The sequence below is a fragment of the Xenopus laevis genome, chromosome 6L (genome assembly GCF_017654675.1).
Source record: "Xenopus laevis strain J_2021 chromosome 6L, Xenopus_laevis_v10.1, whole genome shotgun sequence".
In the NCBI taxonomy this organism is placed as follows: Eukaryota; Metazoa; Chordata; class Amphibia; order Anura; family Pipidae; genus Xenopus; species Xenopus laevis.
This window is the reverse complement of record NC_054381.1, coordinates 101,157,801-101,167,300: the sequence shown is the minus strand read 5'-3', so window position 1 is coordinate 101,167,300 and position 9,500 is coordinate 101,157,801.

Genomic DNA, 9,500 nt, shown 5'->3' with positions numbered 1-9,500 from the left:
TCTGTTGTTTAGCTTTCAAAGCTGCTGTGGAACTTATCTGTGACTGGGGGGGAAGCATTCCCTTGATACGAAGGCCATTTGTTCCTCAATGTATGTCACCCAGCATAAATATGTAGAGACTCCCAAGATGTTTCATTGGCACTTTTTGTTTTCGCCCCTATCGTTTTAATATAATGGAGGAGTTTGCTGCTCAGGACCTTGCTTATCTTCTTGGCACAGTTGCAGATGATATAGCCACAATTTAATTTCTTTTATAAAAAGATATTCCCCCTGTTCTTTATCGCATGGCTACTTCAGTAATTTTGATTCATTTTAATCATTCTAAAACAACATTATAGCCCTTTATGCATTCAAGAAAAGTAAAAAGGTTCTAAAAAAACAATCCATTTATTAAAACACAGCTGATGTTTTATACACAGTAGATAGATCAATAGATAAGATAGATAAATAGATAAATAAAAAACAAAATTCTACTGTGTACTGTGCTTAAATTTTTAAAAAGGCATTAATATTAGTGATGGGCGAATTTGCGCCGTTTCGCTTCGCTGCAAAATTAGCGAATTTCGCGCGAAATTCGCAAAACGGCGAAAAATTCGCGAAATGGCGCCAGCGTCTCGTTTTTTACGCCGGCGCCCGTTTTTGACGCTGGCGCCCGTTTTTCCGACGCCGGCAGCCGTTTTTGGCGCCGGCACCCGTTTTTTCGTACAAAATTTTTTTTTGACGCCGGCGAATTTTTGCCGCGAATTTTCGCGGGCGTTTCGCGAATTTATTCGCTGGCGGCGAAACGCGCAAATTCGCCGCGAATTCGCGCCTGGCGAATAAATTCGCCCATCACTAATTAATATGCATATATATTTTTAGTTAAGGTATGGATAGTTACTAAATGGAAGAAGTATTTGATCTTGTTTATAGCGTAGGCTAAATGTCTTGCAGCAGATTCTGTACGTTACAAATACATGGTTTGTTCCATATAATAAACTTCAAAGTTCATATGTGAACCATTAATTTTTAATTTGCTTTTAATGACTTATTTTAATGGGCAAATAAAAAATTTTGAAAGATGACACTAAATTACTTTGAATATTGTGAACAGGATATTTTTATATCTAGAATGAATTATGTGCACTATACTTGATTGTGCAGGAAAACTGCAAATTCCGAACAGAAATATCTTTGAATCTGAGCATTTTTTATTATTATTTTTATTTTTATTAATAAGATCGTACACATAACACACAGTTTATTTTAATGGGAAAAGGTGAACATTTTTGCAAGAGGCCAAGGTACAATCTTGCTCCATCTGTATCTCATCCATTACTGGCTACATGAGACTATTTTATAAATTTGATTGCCTGGCACTTTTAGCACAAGCACGGGGATAGTCTCAATTCTCTTATAAAGTCTTATTTATTTGGCAGTCAAATAGGCTTTTGCTCACTGCTTTGTACAGTGTTTTGTCACTTTCTAGAACACTATCTAAACGGATTCATACATTTCATGATAGCGAAACAATTATTTCATAGGTAGCTGATGGCATAGACTAATGAAAAGTGGAATAAAAAGCTTTTGCATAAGAACCAATATGGGACTTCACACTGGAATCTTAAAAAATATTCTTGGTGCATAGATTATTAGTAATCATGCTGTACTGCCCCAGTACTAAATTGAACTACAGTATGGATGAGCAAACATTTTGCCCAGTACAGTTTTGTGGCATATTTTTTTGCCACCCTTTTTCTGCAATGCTCTAGAATTTTGTATGTGTTCTGTTTGTTGGAAAAAACCTGCAGACCTAATCATTACACTTCCTTTGCCTTTCGTATCAAGCAATAGGATCAGAGCCCTCCCCCTGTCGAGCTAAGGAACTGTCTGAGCACCATGTTTTTCTTTCTATGAAGAACAGTTGTACACTATTGGAATGTATATGCTATTGGAAAGCTAAAATAACTTAACTGCAATGTATTTTGACCTTCCTATTGAATAATTTATTTTGGCAAAATAGGTAATGCAACATTTGTATATTTTATATACATCCTTTTTAAAAGCACACAAATAGAAAGCATAATGCACCTGTTGTGGTCAACCCAACAGCTACTATGGAGATAGGTAAGTTATTTCTTTATGTAGACTTCTACAAACCATTTCAGAAAAACATTTTATTGAGGAATGCATAATTTAGTTTCATAGATAGATCTTTTGAGCACAAGTACCATCACAGATGAGCTGCATGTGCACATGGAGCCTTTGTTTGCTTGAAGGGACAGCTTTTGGTAGATCCACAGCAAAGAACTTAGCACTCTATTTTAAATCTGTAGGGAAACCTTTGCAACTACAACTACTGTCAGACATTGTCTATAACACATGGGGATATACATTGAAGCTGCATTGCACATTTTGTTTGATGAACAAAGCAGTTATACAGTAATACAGCCTCTACAACTATACAACATAACAAATACCTCCCCCACCTTACTCTCTCTAGTACAAAAGACTATTGGAGGAAAACAATACAAGTGGTAAGGGGAAAAATTCTCAATGTGAATAATCTTTCCTTAATGCAAGCACATTTTCATCCCTAGTGGCTTAACCATAGCAGAAAAAAAGATTGCTAATTTAGATCTGTGCCTGCAAGCAATGTATGGAATAAAACTTCTTACTCAAAAAGTAATTTTTTCTGTCATAAAAGGATGGCAGCATCATGCAAGTGTTTAAAATGTGCTATGCACATACATTTGGAACTTTAATGAAATAATATACATAGCAAAAGGAAATTCTTTGCTTAATTTTGTTTTCCAATTTTTTGACTTTGAGGTTATGTACTAAAATCTGAATTAATCTGAATTTCATTTTTTTATTAAACAAAGCTCGACTAAACTCCTATCCATGATTTTGGCTTATTAATCATTTAAGTAACATGAATAAATCAGGGAACAACCTGATAAAATTGAGCTAAAACCAGAATTGTATGATTTTTTTTACTTTTCTACCGAATCGCTCATTTTTTTTGGAGTTATCGGGCTAAAGCGAGTGCAAACCACAAAATCTTCAAATAGGGATAGGGACATCTGACATTGTCTTTTATATGACCTGGACAGGTTTGAGATGGCGGATTTTCAGATTCTGGCTATTCGCAGAATCGGGGTATAATAAATCTTGAAAGATTTTAGGTTTTTTTCCATGAAAAATTTGAGTTTTTGTCCCAGGAAAAAAAACAGTTAATAAATCACCCCCTTACAAGGGTGGTTCACCTTTAAGTTAACTTTGAGTATGTTATAGAATGGCTAAGGCTAGAAATGCTGTATTTTGTATACTAAGTATAAACATGAACTTACTGCACCACAAGTCTAATCAAACAAATAATTTATTCTTTCAAAGTTGGCTACAGGGGGTCACCATCTTGTAACTTTGTTAAACATCAAGACTAAGACTGTGCACATGCTCAGTGTGGTCTGGGCTGCTTAGGGATCGTCATAAACAAAGCTGCTTGAGTTCTGCATGGGTGGGAAGTAAGACAGGGGCTCCCCCTGCTGTTCATAAGTATGATTGTTCCCCTGCTCAGCAGTTAGGGACCACCTGACAATTCCTATCCACAGCAGTAAACAAAGGGAGAATTTCACTGCATACAGTCAGGTTTCTTATAAAAACCGTACACATTTTTTAATTAATGTATATTGGAGATAGGTTTATTTTTCATTAACGAAAGTAAAAAATGGGATTTTATTTTTTTGCCTTTACATGCCCTTTAAAGCTACAAATTTATTGTTACCACTACTTTTTATTGCTCATCTTTCTATTTAATCACATTCCTATCCATATCCCAGTCCCTTGTTTCAATCAGTGCATGGTTGCTCAAGTAATTTTGACCCTAGCAACCAATTTGCTGAAACTGCAAACTGGAAAGCTGCTAAATAAAAAGCTAAAAAAATAAAAATAAAAAATTAAAACCAGTTGCATATTGTTTCAGAATATCTCTCTCTACATCATCCTAAGGGAGTTATTCATCAAAATACGATTCTTTCAAATAAAAAAGTCAGACCAAACTAGAATCCACGCTGTGACCTTATTATATTATAACAAAAGCAAGATTTAATCGGATCGGGGAAAAACTTGATAAAATCGAATGAAAACCCCAATCGTACAATTTTTTCAGAGTTTTTCCCGAATTGTAAGATTTTTTTTCAGATTTTTGCTCAAAAAGTCAGAAAGAGTCGTATTTTCAGGCTAATTATAGCGCAGACTACAGGACCTCTCCCACTGACTTTTATACAACCTCTGCAGATCTGAGATGCCGGATTTTCGGATTCGAACTTTTTTCGTCATCGGGTATAATACATTATAGTTTTTTATCCATTAAAAATTCGGATTTTATAGTAAAAACACTTGAATTTTTCGAGCTTTTAACATTCGGAATTTAATAAATAACCCCCTTAAAGTTAACACTTCTACAAGTATGGTGGTGTTTTTCACCCCCCCTTGCAATATAAATATATATATGCAATATAAATGGAAACTTAAAAAGACACTGGTATTATACATTTTTGAATGTAGGTTGTAATAAGGTACTTCTTTGCAGTCCTACTTTTTTCTACTACAAAAATTATAGACTTATCGGGGAATGTAATTAAAATCCCAAGCAATGTTAAAAATCACATTTTTGTGAATGTTTAGTGCTGCTCACAATGTAAAATCATTCGCTGGCAAATATTACATTACTCGTCATTGCTAAGCAAAGGTAGGAATTAACTCCTACTCTGGAGTTTTTTTAAATATTTTGGATTAAACAAATGATTTGCGATTGCAACATTTTATTACATACACTACACGTTTGCAAAAGCCATTTCGATGCAAACAATGAAAATCTTTTCTACGTTCACAATGGTCTTTGTGAACTGTTTTTGCGCTAATGAAACGTTACATTTAACTTATCTCATATATGTCAGTGCGCATATGTGGTCCCAATTATTTTATATTTTAAAGATGGCATATTAACATTTGTTGTTATATATCAGCATCAACATTAAAAATCCTATACTTAAGATAGTGTTCTGGGAAGTAAATCAGGGGTGCTGCTGCCATGAGGCGAGTTAAGGTGGCAGCACAGAACAAGTTAGCAGAGGAGCGAAAGGGGTGGCTCATGATAAAGAATCTTCTCTGAAGTTAATTTATAATAATTAATTCATGTATCGGGCCTGTAATGCTCATTTTTCCACCTAAAAACCTTGACCAGAAAAAATTGAGGTTTAATAAAAAATAATTTAAACATTTAATAAACCCAATAGGATTGTTTTTCCTCCAATAAGGATTAATTATATATCTTAGGAAAAAGTACAAGGGACTACCTTGTTATTACAGAGAAAAGTCATTCTTAAAAATGTCAATTATTTGATTAAAATTGGGTCTCTGGGCCATGGCCATCCCATAATTCTGAGTTTTCTAGATAATGGATTTCTGTATAAGGGATCCCATACTTATATATCTCAAAATTAGCTAAACTTGAAAATGTCTGAATAGATTTACAAACATAAAACCTACTTACACTGGAAAGTCAATATGATCAGTACACATACCACTTATAATTGACAAAAGGCAATGGATGGAGCTCTACAGTTACATTTAATAAAAAAAAAATGGAAAAAAAAAAAAAAATATATATATATATATATATAGTTAGGGGCAGATTTACATATGGTCGAATATGGAGGGTTAATTAACCCTCGATATTCGACTACTGAATGTAAATCTTTCGACTTCGAATATCGAAGTCGAAGGATTTACCGCAAATAGTTTGATCGAACGAAAAATCTTTCGATCGAAAGATTAAAACCTTGGAATAGTTCGATTCGAAGGAATTTGATCCATTAATCGGACGATTTTTCTTCGACCAAAAAATTGTTAGAAAGCCTATGGGGACAGTACTTTGACTATCGAATGGTCGAATATTCGAAACGATTTTTAGCTTGAATCGTTAGATTCAAAGTCGAAGTCGAAGGTCGAAGTAGCCAATTCGATGGTCGAAGTAGCCAAAAAAAACATTCGAAATTCGAAGTTTTTTTTATTCTATTCCTTCACTCAAGCAAAGTAAATGTGCCCCTTAGTATCTGTTACATGTATATGTATTGCATCTATATACATGTAACACATAACCTGTATATAGTATCAGATACTTAAAAAAAATAGATAGATTTTTCGCATGGGCACAGCAATTATCATTTAATTCTGACTTGTAATGAAGTTTACTGAGAATAATTATGTTTTTCTGTTTTGGTTGTCTGAACACATAAGGCTTATTGTGATATTTCAGATTACGATTTTTTTGCTCAGTCTGCACTTTAGGATAGTAAATTAGCAAAGAGAAGGATGACTTCATCTCTCCGTCAGGCTTACAGACTAATGATCTGTCAATTGTATCTTAAAATAAAACATTTGCCTCATCTTGCAGCACTTTAAATTGAACATATTACATTGTCTCTGATTTGAAATATTGTGTTAAGAGAAAACATCAGTAGGCATCTGTCAAGAGATACTGTATGTATGATGATATATTACTTTTATATTCGGCTTTCTTGGCCTGTGTTATGGGCTGATTTATTCTGTGCAAAGTTTTGCATCTCTGGTGAATTGCATGTTTAAACACAGTTAAGGCTGGGCTGAAACTCTACAAAATTATGAAAACCATTCTGCACAGAACTGTAAGTAAACTAAATATTTTCTGGACTGTCAGAAAGATGTTAATAAATGTGATTCGATTAACATTTTTTGGAATGCCTCAGGAATAAGCTGTTAGAGTTTTGGTTAATTTGCCCTCTTATGTGAGGCAAATGTATTTGTTTTTTAAAAAGGTTAATAAAAAATAATACAAAGTATAATTGCTGGGGATGACATAGTCACTCCCAGTGATACAACCATCTTCATCTGTCCCCCAAGGATCCCTCTTAAATTTAAAAGCAAAAATCAGCTTTTACAATTCGAATGACCCAGTTTTTGTAGAGTTTTCCGCCCATAATATAAAGTTCAGTTGTTTTAAAACAGTGATGCAGAGTGTCCATGGGGCAAATTTACTTACCTCTGAATTTTGGCTACTAATGCTGCACTTCGCCAGGCGTAGATTTGCCAGGGCTGCACAAATTCACGAAGATCCGAAGTTGCGCACAAGTTACAGACCGTTTGCGAAGTTGCGCTAGCGATGTTACGATCAGCGGTTCGAAGTTACGATAACGATTGGAAATTTGCATACGGTGTGCAGTTAAAGTACAATGGCCGTATATGCAGCAGAAAACACATTACACTACACAAGGCCAGGGAACCTTAATAAATGTATTCTAAAGCCCTACACATGTGCCCACAGTTTAGTTTAGGTGCCATATGTTATCAAATGTAGGGGGTTAGGAGGGTACCCTAAAAAAAAATTCCCTATCTACTCTATTGCACTTCCCTTGGTCCCTTCGCCATAGCACAACTTCTCCTGGCGTAAGGGTGCGAAGTGGCGCTAGAGTCAAATTTACGCCAGCGTTAGCTACTTCGCCCTTTAGTAAATTTGCCCCTATGCCTGATTAGGCAACTGCCTAATTTTGTATACAGGTGCATTAATCATATACTCACCAATCAAAAGTTCCCCTCTATAACATAGAAAAGTATTTTTATGTTACAAATTCACAAAATTCAAATACAAATACAAATTCACAAAATGACAAAAAGTTACAAAAACCAACGACATCTGTTTATTGAGTTCATTTGATGCCACAACAATCAGCCTCATTATCATCATTAATTTATATAGCGCCGAAAAGATAAGCAGTGCTTTACCTTAGTTATGATAAACAGGGAATACATGGTGGATTAAGGTTAGGGTACAATTGAGACATTAGGATTTTAGAAAAATGTTGTGATTAATGATACAGCAATGATTGATTAATTAAGGTACATTGAATAAGTGTATTTGGAGATCAGAGATGAAATATAGGGAGAGGTTTCATTGAATGACTTATTTAATGTAAAGACATACATACAACTTTAAATTTCCCACCCTATGCAAGATCCCAAGTTTCGCTAGGCAGACATGAACGCTAGTGCATTTTCACTATCAAATGCTCGAAATTGCAGAAGTAACGCTAGCGAAAAGTAGCTAGCATTTGGTGCCCATGACAAAACTCAGCAATTTAGTGAATTAGCGTAGTCTGAGCAAATTTTCACCTGGCAAAGTGATGCGTTGGGTGCGAATGGCGAATGCAACGCATCTAGTAAATCTGCCCACTAGGGTCTACTATTTTCTTCTAAAACCTGGAACTTTATTGGGATGTATTTCCTGTCTAGTGTCTAGAAACAGGTGTATCTTTTTAGGGATTGCTTATGTAAGATTTGTGTTGGCCCATCCTATTTTTTACAGTTGTATAGTCAAAGCCAAAGCGACATAGGCATTTAATTAATTTCATTTCATTAAAATGAATAATCAGGATTTTTTTTCTCCTGTATGTAGCTGATGACTGCTAATAGAACGAAATAATTAGCCATATATGCTATGTGAGACTTGACATGGACACATATAATATTATGTATTGGTGGTTTGAAAGAATGCAGAGAACTTACACCCTTAATTGGACTAAGCTAAGGGAATTTGTAAAGGACAAAAACTATGAATGCTATTGGATAATAGAATTTAATGCAAAGCAGGCATTTGTAAATCTGCCCTGGAACTGTCTAGATTAGTGATCCTCAACCAGTGGCTCGCAAGCAACATGTTGCTCTCTAACCCCTTGGCTGTTGCTCCCAGTGGCCTCAAAGCAGGTGCTTATTTTTTGAATTCCAGGCTTGAAGGCAAGTGTTGGTTGCATACAACTAAATGTACTTCCAAATAGAATCTCCTTTCGACTCCAAGTACACATAGGAGTTACCAAATAGGCAATCACAGCCCTATTTGGCACCTCCAGAACTTTTTTTAACACTTAGGTTGCCCTTAACACTTTCTACAGTTGAATGTGGCTCATGGGTAAAAAAAAAGGTTGGGGACCCCTGGTCTAGATGCATGCAATTTTGGAGCTAGGAGGGATTTTTAACCCTTTTACAAGAAACTGGAGACAACTTCAGCTTTTACCTTCCTTCAGTTTGACAAATGTTAAATTGCAATTTAAGCAAAGGGTTAATTTGACTGACATGCATATCTTTTCCAAGATCACCCAACCAATTTCACTAGGCTTGCAGCATTCATATTGATAGGTAGACAATTGTGCAACTCAAAGACCCTCTAAATGACCCCGAGTGTACATTTATTACACAGTATATGTAATCAGCTTTTTTCCCAGAATTCCAGCACCATTGCAGATACAAACAGGCAGTTCTATTGATGTAATTGTGCTGCACCAGCCGCAATTGTGCCTGATTCACCAAAATGTTAAAAATTGCATGTGCTCTTTGTCAGGCACTATTGTGCAGAATATTTTCTAAGTCTATCTGGTGTGATTTCTGGTGTGATTTCTGTTGTTCGCTGGGATAATTTTGGTGTGCGA